We start from the raw sequence: 15,043 nt of genomic DNA, 5'->3' as shown, positions 1-15,043 counted from the left end.
TGTTTCCATCCGGCTCCAAATACGCCCATTTTTTCTCTAAGTCAACCATGTCGTATCAAATTTGTACTTTCAGCCTCAGAATTTCATTGTTTGGAATGAGGAAGGATTTCATAGTTCACTTTTCTGAAAGAGAACACAACACATATTGGTACAGATTAGTGATGAACAAAAAATTGCTTCCATAGATGTAAATTACTTATGTACGAAAATATATTTTGTTTCAAATGTTGATACTCCTTGCTTTTGGAACTTTAGTTTCCTTCCTATGATTTTTTCACTTCCTTTTTTTGGATGGTAACAAAACTGTTTCGGGTCAAATTACTTCCATGGCAACTAAATAATGTTTCCATATGGTTAAATTTTGTTTGTTTGGACTGACCATAGAAAATGCTTCCTTCAACTGTCAATCGCTTCAATGTAGTATATGTTTTCTTTTCTCATAGGAAAGGAGAATGCTTTAAATTGTTACAGAACAAAATTGAGATTGCTTTATTCTTTAGTTAAAATTGGTGTGATGAATATGTTTAATGGAATATGAGAATTGTTCCAAACATATTGATAAAGTGCTTCTAATGAAGTAAAAACTGGCAATCTGAGGATTTTGCATTGAACCTCTTCTAAAATGGTGATAAAAGAGCACACATGTTGAAGATAAGTTTAGACTTAATATAATCAAGAAACATCTGTTTTTCATACCAGTCAAGCAACTACTCCTCTCTGACTCAATGTGCCAGACCATTCACTCACCGGTGTAGTCCATACACATGTTCAGTACCTTTTGAATTTTATGCTCCTGCTTCTCCATGTGTCGACCCCTTTGTTCCTTGTTGACCCTACCTTGTCCTGATACAACATCAAGCAACAACAAAATATTACACCTGATACGACATCAAGCTATACAGGAACTATTAGACCACCCAAATTATTGAAGCTTCAGAATTTTTGTCTGGGTCCATGCCTAATAAACTAGAAGAAAACCAAAAGTTACTTAATGATATGAATCAACTTGGTTAAGCATGGTCAAATACAATGGATGGTGGAATATCTGCCCTGGAAAACAAAAGAAAAGGAGCTGGAAGAAATCATATACTCAATGGGTGGCTGTAAGTTCACGTGTATCAAGACTTGGCTCACATATCATTCATCATGGGTATGTGTTAATATGGCTCCAGTGTCCAGTTTATCATGGTGTTTTGTTATTATTTCAGAGATAGTATTTTCTATTATAGTATTAAGATAATCAATTTAGATGTTTCAAATATTCCCAGCTCTTGACATAAGAAATTTAGATAGAAAGATGCAGTTCACCTGTGACGTCTGTACCTAAACACCAAGAAATTTGGATAGGAAGTATTTCAGTAACTGAATAATCTTTGACCGTCCAAAAGAACTACGGCGTTTCTTTGGGAATAACAGCAGAACAAAAAATCCGAGAATCATGGCTGACTTGTGAGGCGCAGATGTTGTCGAGGAGCTAGCTGGCAAACCAGTGCCAGAAGACGACCTTGAACCATGCCTCCTCTCCTTTGCGCAACCTTGAAACAACGAGCAATTACCTGGCATTATTTTATTATCTCAGCTAGTTTTATGACTTCGAGCATATGAGAGTACTCTAACATGTAAAATAATTCTTGTGTGGGACCAAAATAAACCGTGGATGCTAGTATACCAACTCAGACATTAGGAGTAGAGATATATACTCCTCCTACTCACGTGCCCATAAACACGTGTGTCCCCTTCACACCCAAAGAGAAATTGCCACATATTGTATGTATGTTTGGTTCGTATAAATTACACATAGAAATGGAAGGCATTGGGCCTTTTTTTGAAACATCTGCTGGACTTCCAGCATGTTGTGTGCAGCCAGTTCCATGAATCCTCGCATTCTGGCACCGTGAAAACTTCACTGAGGATCAGACTTGTTCTGGCGCAGGCCCATCCTTGGAGTGCATTTGAGCAAAGGTTCACTTTGCAAATATGGATCGATTTACTTCAGATGTGATTGTCGCAAGAAGCCATGTGCTGGTGTAAAAGCTACCTTGATGGGGCCTGATTGATCGATCCTTTTCTGGCTGGTTTACCATCAATTAGTTGCTAGCACAAAAATGCATGATAAAATTGATCCGGCATATATTGCCAAAGTCCCTTAGCGTATACGTGTATTTGTACATATCAGCTAGGATCTATTCTCTCCGTCTCATAATATAAGTTGTTATATTATGGGACGGAGGGAGTAATTCAGAAACCACTCGGTGATGGTTCAAAGTCTGAACGAAACATTATCAGTTGAATAACAATGCCTTACGTGACCCGGGAGTCATGGCTGGCTAGGGTTTCTCTTTTCCTCCCCTGTCCTTTGGCGGCTAGGGTAAACACTCGTCTTCAAGCTTCCCCGGTGAGCCCATGCATTCGCCTACCCTCTGCCTGCCAATCCAACAGCCGGTGGGGGGAGGGGAATCCCGATGCCTCCGCTCCGGTTACTATTCTTGGTTAGAGATTTTTAGTCCTCGCAGGTGCGGCGCTAGGGCAGATGGTGGCGTTTCTTCTTCAAGTTCATATTTCAGGCTTCGATCCTCGTCGAATTAGGCCATATGGATGCAGTCGATAGAGCTCTGGCGTAGATTCCTGCTGCCTCCTTGAGGCGGTGAGGTTAGGGTTTCTCGTCATGTGGCGAGTTTTGTCTCGGGTACTTTAGAACTATTTAAGGGTCCAATGGCGACGACTGCGGCTTCAGGGCACTGGTCCTTAGCGGCATGTGCATGAAGAGACTTCCCAACTTTCATCGACAATGTCATGCCGGTCCCGGTAGGGGAGGGGCGACAGTGGCGCGTCGACGGCTTGTTCTGACGGCGGTAGTGGTTGCTAGGTGGTTTCAGAATCTTCATGTAATTTTTATTATTTTTGAGGTGCTTTGTGCCTTCGCTCAGCTTCAATAAATAGGTCTAGATAAAAAAAAAGAATAACAATGCTTTCCCACATACATGTGCCGCAATTTCAAGCTTCATGCAGGTGCTACCCGTAATAACGGGAGACTATTCGTCATCCCGTGCATCGGCACGGGATAGCTATCTACACATTTGTAAATTTATTATATAAATCTTCTATCTAATCATAATTTTAATGTAATTTCCCAATAGAAACTTACTTGTTGCCAGAAAAAGATTAGTACAATATAACTCTAGGTATGTGCATTGTCATCCAAACATTGTAATAGTGCAGTATATAAAAAAAACTTATCTTATATTTGTGTAGCACAGAAAAATTCAAAGTTTGGCTCATACACATGCCAACCTAAATAAATTAAGCTGGATTCAATCTCAAAGAAAAAGGACGACAACCAATATAAGTTATCACTCAATTTTGAATGATATTTCAGTTGTGATAAAATATTTTTGACAACATGGATTTTGTAGTTGGACAACTAATTTACAATCAATGACTTTTCTGCAGAAAGTAAACTACTACTGAATAAGAAAATCAAGATCCATGTTATGTTTGTTATCGCTACTACTGTGTCACCTTCTGTATGGATCTTAAGATAATATTCAATTGAACCTTATGAAAATTGTTTCACATTTGAGATCGTTCGTTAAAAAAATGTAATTCAACATTTTTTTAAATGAACAGTTCTTTTCGCATAAGGATAAAAATACATTGCTTATGTTGCTTTTCTAAAAAAATTGTTAGCTCTTATCAAGCAAACGCGTTACTAAGATTTCAGTCCTACTCGACTTCATCCTAACAAATGTAATAAGGATGACGTTGAGTCGAAAATAATCTGCGTGGACAAAATACATGGTATTTATCACAAATATAAATTAGTATAACCTGTATTATATTTTTTATGACATATATAGTTCCTTTACATGTACAAAAAAAGTTGGCGATTGGGGTGTTCTATTTTTCTCAGGCGGCAACATATTAGGTTTGTGCCTTACCTGTAGTACTAATTTTTATGCTCCATTGCACACTATTAGTTATGTAAAACAATAAATAGCTAGTAAAGAAAAACTAAATCATGCAAAATAGTTCGATGCATTTTTTCGCTCAACTCGAGATCAACTCAAAAATAAACAATTTGAGTACAAGTACTTTCTGTAGCGCAACAGAATGTTTTAAACTTCAAAAACTAATCTCGTCAACTACTAACTACTCCCAACGCCTAGACATATAAATAATTTACAAAAACAAATTAAACCCTAGATATAAAAGACTTGGCAGCTCAAATTCTAGAGCTATTTAGATCAATCTTATGGAGAACTACTAAAATAGACCACATGATAGTATTAATAAAAATCTTTATCAGTACAGTTTCAAACAATATGGAAATCAACATTAAGCCACTGGTTTACATAATCCACATATCAGTAATTTAGTGTACACCGCTTTCGGGAAATTTACCTTTCTCCCCTGGCTTTTATTTTTACTATTTTACTATTTTACCTTCTCTTTTAGGATTCCCTTTTTCTTTTAAATTTATTTTTTTCGTTTAGTTAATTTTCCTTTTTTCATCTTCGTATTTCTTTCCTTTCTATTTTCATTTACTTTTTCCTTTATTTTTATTCTTTCTTTACTCATTTTGTGAACATCACTCAAATACATGAATACTTTCTGAAATGGTGAACATTTTTAGAGATCGTAAAAAAAATCTAATTCATGATTTTTTTACAAAGTCTCAACCATTTTATGAAATCATGAATATTTTTCAAATTCATGAACATTTTTCAAAACTTTTGATTCAGCAAACAGTTATTTCAATCGACAAACATATATCTGAAATTGGAGTACATGTTTTGAAATTCACAGATATTTGTTTTGTTTAGACGTATATTTTGAAATGCATGGACAGTTTTTTACTCGGCGAACATTTTTTTAATCGAGGAAGTTTTTTGAAATAGGGAAACCAATTGTGAAATTTACGATTTTTTTAGATTTTTGGGAACATTTTTAAAACTTTCATATTCATCTTCTTTGAATTCAAAAATATGTTTTGAATACTTGATTATTTTCAAAATCATGATTTTTTTTATTTTCTGAAATTATTTTTCAAAATTGTAATTCTTTTTAATAATATACAAGCAGTTTTTCAAAATCACTAGCATTTTATGATTCGATGAACATTTTATGATTGTCGAACTTTTTTTCAATTCGCGGACATTTTATGTTTTCACGATCATTATTTCAAAACTCACAACTTTTTAAATTTGGAATATTGAGAAATTCTGAATTAATTTCAAGAAGGGAAAAAATTGAAATGAGAAAATAAAAAGGCAAAAAGAATTGAAGTAAAAAAACTTCGGCACATTGGCCTGCCCCAGAACTGAAGGTGCATATCTGTGGAGGACTGGGGCTTTAGCCAATACGCTTCACGTGTGTCTGTGATATTTCAGGGTCTCACGCTATAAGAATTTAACCGGACGTTGACTTTGACAGAAAAATTTGAATAGTTTTTCATTTATGGGCGGGATAGTGGGCAATTTAGGGCAACTTTGGGGGTAATTTTAAGATGTATGGATACAAGCACTAATGATTTTATTATTAGGTATAGATTAGCAAGCGGACAGAACATTTTTTTTACCGGTGGCATCATTGGTAATTTCCTACAACAGTGGTGATAAATTAATGATGGATGGACCAAAGCACTAATCACTTTATTAATAGGTATAGATAGATTTACTTCTGAATCTCTTCCAGTTTTAAGATAATGCCCTTGCAAGTGTGCTAGTTAGTTCTAAAAGACAAAATTGCTCTTTTTAATTTTTGAATGGGGGTGTACTGAAGCAGCCCCTTTCAAATTTTACATTGGACTAATTTGTTCAAAATTTAATTGAATTTGATATTTGCTACAGCATTTAATTTCATTCAAAATTCATTGGAATCTCGTTGAAAAGTTGTAGGACAAAACTATTTCAGTACCAACCATACCAAGTTAAAAAATAAATGTATTTTGAACGGTAGTCGAGCCAGCAATCCCGGTAGTAACGGAGAATCATCACAGTGAGATTTTGAGATATATCCTCTAATGAAAAAAAAACAAAGAAAATACAGTTCACGAGTCATGTGCAACAGAAATAGGCATTACACACAAGTATCCTTGTACTTTGTTGGCACTATCTGTTCCAAATAACATCCCCACATGTTAGGCACCTGATTTCCAATAATAAGCCAGTTTAAGGCTACCTACCATAAGATTATCAATTCCACCATTTTATTACACATACAGAGCCTGCCCACCCACCGTGCGAGGGACCTGGAGTACCATATGATGGAGGATGTCCATATATACACCTTCCTCCTCCTTGTTTGCCGCTAACCATGTGATCCATTATCACGTGCTTTGTCGTTGTATTGTGCCTTGAAAACTACTCATAGAAATGGAAGGTATTAGGAAATTTTTCGATGACATCAAGCCAAGCTCAAGCTACAAGACTTGTCTTGATGGTACCATCAGGCACATCTGCTTGGCCACTGGATCCATTAGTCCTTCTGCTGTGATACCTCAAATAGCCTCATGAGTGCCTTTTTTATATAGGTGGAGTAGTCACTGGCCATTTATTCTGTTGTTGTCAAGCCGCTGGGAGAGACGTCCAGGCATTGTTGGCGCAGTTCCAACTTCCAAGCTGTTTCATACATCTAGTGAGGTGCGACTTGCAAAGCTATCTTGGTTGTCTTTAGTTACGACGTTACAGCCCTGCGTCACACCCATAGAGAAGCCGCATGGGCTAAAAGAGGAATCAGGTCTATCCCAACACAAGAAGAAGGATGGCTAGCCCAACACTAGTCCTTGGCCACCGTTGCAGTGACTAGTGTGGAGGTGCGATTTACTTCACGCACGTCACATGCACTACTCTGCGCCAAAACCAGCTGGTAGTCCCCTCAAAAAAAAAAAACAGCTGGTAGTGCAAGCCTTACACGGTTGACGCCTTGACGGTTGGCACGCATGAGCTTGCCTGCTGGTAGTCCCCTCATCAGTTTCATTTGCTCGTGAGAAAAAAATTGAGAGAGGAGTGTGTGGTCTTCGATAGATACTCCTAATCATGCATGTTTCTAACACATCAATTAAATTCAAAAAAAATTAAATTTGCTCGTCAAGTCAACATCCATCAACGGAACTCACTTGCTCTCTGCCTTTGCATTTTTCAGCTATGTCTATATTGGTGAAAAATAGAGATACTAAAAGAAACGTGTCTATTCATGACCAAAATATAAAGATGATAGTAGAATAATATTTCAAAAATATATGACCTATACTAAAATATAGCCGGGAGTGTCCGTTAGGGTCCCAACCCTAGAATTTTATGATGGCTTCTATTTAAACAGTTATATTTCATTTTTCACGGAAAAGTTATAATTCATTGCACGAAATGTTCACTAAATATTTTAGTATAATTTTTGTATGGTTAATTTGTTATACACCACTGCTGATTGGTTTGACCATAATTAACAGTACCGATTAAAAATATTTTACCAGTTTTGTTAAGATATAATTCATGAAAAAAACAACGGACGAATGATCGTTAATTTACTGACTTGGACTCCCCGTACAAAAAGCATCGACTCGCTCTGTGAAATCACAAAATTTCGTTGCTAGGGAACCAAAAAACATGCGAACAAGTGAGAAAACTCTGTTGACGGCCGGCGAGCCGCTCAGAAAGGGACTGTCGATTCGAAGCAGTTAAGGCCATCAAACTCTGAAGCGAGCCCTGCTGACCTTGCCTCCCGCTCTGTCTCCGGCCGCGAGATTCGCTCCACCTCCTGCTCATGCTTAACTGTATCCTTCTTGGCCGGACACCGCTGGGCAAGGACATGCGCGTGGAATACCCGGCGCCCGCGATGTCCACCGTCGATGAGCTCATGATGGAGGAACCAAGGATCTTGTCCATGGTCAGAACACGGAACACCATCATAATCTCAAGCGAAAGTTCGTGTCAGCTGCTAGCGCTTGATCGTTTATGGGGTCAAAGAGGTGGCCTGGGTGCGCTCAGACACGACACGGCGCTGACCGGACAGAGCTCACTAGCTTCCGCCAGGGCCAGTCAAGATCGTTTCAACAAAACAAAAAGTACTCCCTCGGGAGGGTTCCTAAAGATACTAGAATGTACTATAGGTTCCTTCCCCATTAAATACCTTGGGATCCCTTTGCACTACAATAAACTCAGGAGAGAAGATATTCAACCACTTATTGACAAGATTATGAAAAGGATTGCGGAATGAAGAGGGAAGCTTCTTTCTTACAGGGGGAGAATAATCCTCATCCAAGCATGTTTAGCTAGTATTCCTGTGTACTTGCTTTCTTTCTTTAAATTTCCTAAATGGGCAATTGAGCTTATTAATGCCCAAATGGCAAATTGTCTATGGAATGATATTGAGGGGCAGAGGAAATTGCACATAGCTAACTGGAAGATGGTCTATATGAAGAAAGCATTTGGGGGGCTTGGCATCCCAAATCTTCATGAGGTCAACATCTGCCTCTTAGGATCTTGGGTTAGAAGATACTATGAGGGTGATGGTAAGCCCTGGAAGATGATGATAGACCAGAAATATATGAGAGGCAAAACTAATGTCTTTGCCCCTAGCACCTCCATCAATACCTCTAAGTTCTGGAAAGGAGTTCCATTATCCAAACTTTGAAATTTGGGTATAGATGGAAAATAGGGACAGGACAGGAGACAAGATTAGATTTTGGGAAGATACTTGGTTTGGCACCTCTCCTCTAGCAGTACAACTCTGGCACATCTATATGATTTGTAATGAGCAAAACAACAGTGTTAGAGATGTCTGGGATGGTGAAACACTGAAGTTGACCTTTAGGAGAAACTTTGATAGTAAGTTGATGGATCAATGATACCAACTATTGGAGATTGCCAAAGAAATCACTTTTGATGGTGATTCTGATGTCCTGATCTGGCAACTTGAGAATAAGGGTGTCTACTCCTCTAGCTCTTTGTACCACGTGATTAACTTTAGAGGGGTGCAACCCCTGTTTCTGCCAGGGGTTTGGAAACTGGCAGTGCCACCGAAGGTTCATGTCTTCCTTTGGTTGTTTTCCCAAAACAAACTGATGACAAGAGACAACCTTAGGAAAAGGCATATAATCAAACCACTTGATTGTGTCTTCTGTGCGGAGCAAGAAACAAACCATCATTTATTTTTTGACTGTGTTGTAGCTAAAAATATATGGTCGTTTGTCAATCTCTTTTTCTAGAAAAACTTGGGTGCAAACTTTGAATCTGTGGCCCGACTCTGGATCTCTAATAAAAAGAATTTAGTTTTGAACGTAGTTAGTTCTGCTGTCCTTTGATGTTTATGGAAATATAGGAACTCTATGATTTTTAATAACACCATGTGGACATCTATCAATCAACTATGGAGACTGATACACAGGATGCTCAAGTCCTGGGTGATTCTGTTTCCAGAAACAAGCAAAGCCCACGTGGAAGAGTTCTTGAGTGCGCTGGCAAAGCTACTACAACAACCCCTGATGATATCATGTGGCTGAAGAAGAACCCTGGACTGGATACTGGGGTATGCTGGGACAACCTCAAGATCTCTGAAAACGGCGTTTTCTCTTCTCCGGCCAAGAAGCGTGACACCGACGGCAAGACCATGGTGAACAGCCCCGTGTCCACCCTCGCAATATGCTGGTCACCCCAGGCGACCCTGGCGCCACCACTCAAGAGGAGGGGAGCGAGCGAGTCGTGTGGTGTGATCACTGGTTGACAGGCGCCTGTGTTGCCTCTGATGTGCTTTCATTTGTCCTTTGGCTCTTGTCGAGAAGGGCTATAATTTCTCTGTTTTTAGTCCGAATGGTGAACCTTAGTTTTCAGTAGCTTCTTCGAACAAAAAACATTGTATGGATTCATTTTGGTTAATGGAACCGGGGAGGAGCCTCCCTGTTCTTGTAAAAAAGTACTCCCTCCGTCCCATAATATAGGATGTTTTTTTTTACACTAATGTAGTGTCAAAAAATGTCTTACATTATGGGACGAAGGGAGTAGTAAATGAGGTGTGGCTGACTGATTAGTCTGCTGTGTCGGGGATGAGGCTAGTTTTAAATTGCTTAGAACCGAGGAGATGGCGTGGGATACGCGGGTGGCATGGCTTGGTCGGCCGATGTCGTGCTTGGCAAATTAGACATGAGGCCGCCCAGTGCAGCACCGTTGCCAGACCGCACCACGCTGGTCGGCGGTTTGCGCGGCAGGCATCGGTTTGGCGGTAGGTAGCACCCGCGGCGTGCTCCGTTTCTCTGAAGATAACATAGATGCACCCATACTTTATTGAAAATGGTTTTCGCACCACTTTATATATAAAGCATTTATCATCAAACAAAATGGTTGCAAACACATGTCAAACACCACACATAAGACATGCACCGAAGGCAAGATACATGGTGTCGGGCACTGACACACCACCCCTCTTGGGACCGACTAGACCTCCCTCTTGTGTAATCCACCGAGAAGAGGTGAGACGAACAACGACGGAACAGGGACTCCACAACGGTGCCTCTAAGAAGGACACGACCATGGAGAGTAGCCATCATCCGACCCCGAATATCAACTTTTCAGCCGGAGCAACACCAAGCGAGTGGGAACACCGCGACCGAGCTTTCATGAAGGAAACAACGACCAAGGATGCCATAGCCGGCGTCCAGTAAAACAATTGGGCAAGTAGTCCACACACCTCTGTCACACCCCAGCTACGCCGAACAACTGCAACCATGCCACCCGAGTGGCCATGGATACCCGCCCGCACCTTTGACGCATGCTTCGCCCACGAACGCCCCGACTCCCACCACCAGGGTAGCCACCCTGCATCCAGACACCCCCAAGATCAGCCAAAGCGTCTGTCTTTGGTACAAAAGGCAGCCCCCAACCGACGGGACCAAAGCATACGTTCTGCCTCAAACATCGCTGGAGCTGCAGCAGCGCTCACGTGGGCGAGGAAAGGGGGTGGAGGGGGAACGGACACACTCTGTAGGGAGCTCGGTGGGGATGTTGGATGGAGGGAGTAGATAATGTGCGTCCGTATGTCCCTTGTTTTTAGCACCTGAGATCTTTCTCGTGTATTTCCTCGCCAATTGTGAGGAACAACCATTCTAACAATCATAGTGACATGTCATTTTGTTCTGTTCTTCAAGCGTGAACTGGAACCCACCGACCTGGTGATATCTCACGAAAAATAATACCAGATAGTTAATCCCAAGAAGATCCTTTGTGCTATGTCAAATAGTCGCAATACTCAAAATCATCTATAGCTGGGCTATAGCCAGCTATTTCATAACTTTATCGAACAATTAAGTGTGACATTTGTAGTGTTTCACAAGTCAGCCACCACAGATTTTGATGGTTCCCCTTGCTTCCTGACGTCCTGTTGTGAGGGGTAGGATTTCTTTGGCTTTCATAAGAAAGGTCCTAGAGGAAGGTACAATGTCGCCGATAATAAAGATACATTGGTTTTTCTCATGTTATTGCTTTGTCTTGTCGGACAATGCTATGGAGTGTCTTTGCTGGTTTAGTGTGTCCGACCTCGCAGATTTTAGGTCTATGTCCTTGTAAAAAAATTCGTAGGATATGATGAGTCAGTGTTAGTGTTTTCTATCCCTTTTGTTGTCATGATCCATTGCGACTTTGCACTCCTTTGGTGCTTTGGTGCAGATCTTGTGGTTTGATCACCAGTACCTCTAGAGGATCATCCTGGCCCAAGTATGTTCAACATTCATGGATTTTCCCATCTTTTTTAATGGGTGACCCAAGAGAGTCTACTTTTTTCAACCAAACAGATTTATGTCTATGTCCTCGCAAAATTAATCATAGGGATCTGAGGAGTCCGTGTTAGAGTTTACAGTCCGTTTTGTTGGTGTGATCCATTATGACTTTTAAGTCCTGCTTTGGCATTCTGGTAAAGATCTTGTTGTTCGATGAACAATACTCTAGGGGATATTCCTAAACCAAGTATATTTAGAGTTCATGGCTTTTCCCATCCTTTTCGACGGGCAGCCGAAGAGGGTTTCTGAAACCTATAACTATAAAGGAAATGCACAAGTGGTGAAGTAATTGCTCGGGTCTTACCACAGTCTCTCTACCAAGGAGAAGATGTTTCTAAGAAATTTCATTATATTTCTTAGTCAGAGAAGTTATTTTTTAATTACTCGGATGTATGATCTGTAGCAATGTACTTATATATTTTGTTGAGTTTATGTAAAGCTATCGGTCACTCTAAAAGAATGTATGCCTTTGATGAAGACTACAAGCCATGAGTATGAACAATGCCTCCTATGTATAGAAACCCAATATCGATGGTCATTCATTTCATGGACACATAATTAATATTCAACCAACATGGTACATTTTTATCCTTTCCCTATACATTTACCACCCAATCTTCATCGAAGTAGATAGAAAGGAAAGTTGTTCATTCATATTGGCAACTGGCATACATGAACAAAGGGAAGATGAGAAAAGGAAATAGAGAGAATAGATGTAATGCATGCAGACGGGAATGGGAGACATCGGAACTTTAGCAAACTGTCATGCATTGGGTACTTGGCCATTCAGTCTTGTAAGCTCTCGAATTGTTCGATGACACATACATGGAAGTAATAATGGAGTATCAACACGAGGAAAGAAACTTAGCCCGGCCATCTATGATATGCCCTATGATAGTTAGGTTATAAGAAGGCATTGTACAACATCGCAGCTCCTCGGCCATAGGCATATTTCTGCCCCACCTTTTCCGCTCAAGCATCACCACCGTCTGCCCAACCAGAGAACTTCGCAAATTGGGTGGACGGAGAACCTGGTGGTGAACACATGGCCAATTTGGTTCTATGGCATGCACATGTTTGTAAACCCTTGGCTAATGGGCTAGCAATAGTAAAATATGCCTCAACTTGTGGTTGCATCATGGGAATGGTCGGTGCAGTGATGTGGCTCTTTGTTGACTTTGCGCTGATTGGCACTCAATTATATGCTTGTGTATTGACTATTGAAAGACCTAAAAGAATGTTTGAAATAGTTTGCGGAGTTAAAAACTAGGTTCCTTTCCAAGTTGTTAGATTATTGTAAGTTGCACGTATGAGATTGTATGCCATGTGATACGCCTCATATCTATAATTTATGAAGTATTCATGCCATGTTTACAACAATTTCATATGGTTTTGCTATGATTTGATTAGAACTAACCCGGACTAACGCGGTTTTTAGCAGAACTACTGTGGTGTTGGTTTTTGGTGCAAAAATAAAAGTTATCGGAATGGACTGAAAATTCACGGTAATTTTGATGGACCAAAAGAGATCACCGAAGCACAGGACCTGGGCCAGGAAGTGGCTGAGGGAGCCACAAGCTTGGGGGCGTGCCCACCCCCCTAGGGCGCGCCACTCGACCTTGTGGGCCCTGCAGGCACCCCCTGGCGTGAGATTGACGCAAAAAAATTCCTATAAATACCCCAAACATCGAAAAGAACCCTAGATGAGACCTTCCACCACGGCAAGCCTCTATATCCACGAAAACTCAATCGGGACCCGTTCTAGCACCCTGTTAGAGGGGGAAATCATCACTGGAGGCCATCTTCATCATCCGGCAATCTCCATGATGAGGAGTTTCTTGTTTTATCACTAGTTTGGTTTACAAAATAAAACTACAAAAAAAAGTAATTGAGGTTGCCACGTCTAGTTCATCTTTATAATCTCTTTCTTGAAAATGATGGATCAGAAAATTGTGCCAAAGTGTTAGAAGAAGTCAATAAAATGTTTGGAAATAAATCTTTGAATGATAAACATGATTGCAATGTTGTTAGTGTGCTTGCTATGAATATTCATGATACCAATGGTGATTGCACTTGTTATGATAAAAATGTTTCTTATAAGCATGTCAATTTTCTTATAGGGATGATAGATTTTATAATAAGGATAAACGTGATAAAACCAATTGGTGGCTTAAAGTGATAGATGAATTTGGTACAAAAGTATGCTCTCTTCATCCCATTACTTGCGACCTTTGCAATAGGGTTGGCCATCTTATTTCCAATGCAAACATTTTCATGACCGAATCGTGGCCAAATATTGTAATGACTTGATCACCCTTGAACTTTATAATGAACTTTCTTTATTTTTGGGGTGTGAAGAATTATCACATAAAAATAGTTGGTATGAAGCATTCTTATTCACACACCATGCTGAAAATTGTTTGAAAGAAATTTATATGTTTTGCATGGTAAATTGCAACAAAAATGCTTATATTGCTAACTATAGGAAGAAGGGAGAACCATTAGAATATAAAGGTAACACTAATGAAAGGGTAAAGATTTCCACTTTCCCTCCTATTGTCTCTCATGATGAAATAGGTGATGAGAAGGACCTCACTATTCAACCAATCTCATCAATAAGGAGCTCCCAAAAGTTGATTAAACCCACACATGATGTGGAGAAGAAAAAAGAAAATACGGAGAAACAATGGTAAAAAGGTATACTTCCCCAATGATGTAGTTCCTATTATTGTTATGCCTCATGAGAATGAATCAAAAATAATTGTGGAAGATGATATACTTGATGATGATGTTGCTTCTTTGTCTTATGGCACAATGTCTGAAGAAGCTATTGAGGATGATTTCGTTATGCCTATTACTCGTTGTGATGATTATGATTGGGAAAATAATGATACTTCTTATAATCTTGAAAATCTTTTTGCACAAACTTAGAAATTTTTGATGATAATAATTTCTATACTATTGGTGCTATTCATACTATTAATGATGAGAGTGATTATCTTTATGATATGCCAAGCCACAAGCTTGGGGATGCTATGCTTGATGAAGACGATCCTTTTAGTCCCTCTACTTTGAATGATCAAATTTGTTATGATGATTGCATCCCTCCTATTTTATGATGATTGCAATATTTATGAAAGTGGATTTGGGAGAGTGAAAACTTTAGATAATAGTTATCCCACTATTTTGGAGGGTGTTGAATCTTATTATAATAATATAAGTGGATTGGGAGAGGTCATGACCTTATTTAGTAACGATTCCACTATCTTGGAATAGGTT

At 39.6% G+C, this 15,043-nt stretch overlaps 1 pseudogene; it reads right to left on the bottom strand.

Moving 5' to 3' along the window:
* Window positions 1-7,647: 7,647 nt before the first annotated feature.
* LOC147957632 (uncharacterized) lies at window positions 7,648-7,883 on the bottom strand (annotated as a pseudogene).
* Window positions 7,884-15,043: the final 7,160 nt, after the last annotated feature.

Source organism: Triticum urartu, chromosome 7A, assembly GCF_056163025.1.
Source record: "Triticum urartu cultivar PI428250 chromosome 7A, HENAU_Tu73, whole genome shotgun sequence".
NCBI lineage: Eukaryota > Viridiplantae > Streptophyta > Magnoliopsida > Poales > Poaceae > Triticum > Triticum urartu.
The sequence above is the reverse complement of the archived record's forward strand: the minus strand, read 5'-3'. Positions and strand labels throughout refer to the sequence as shown.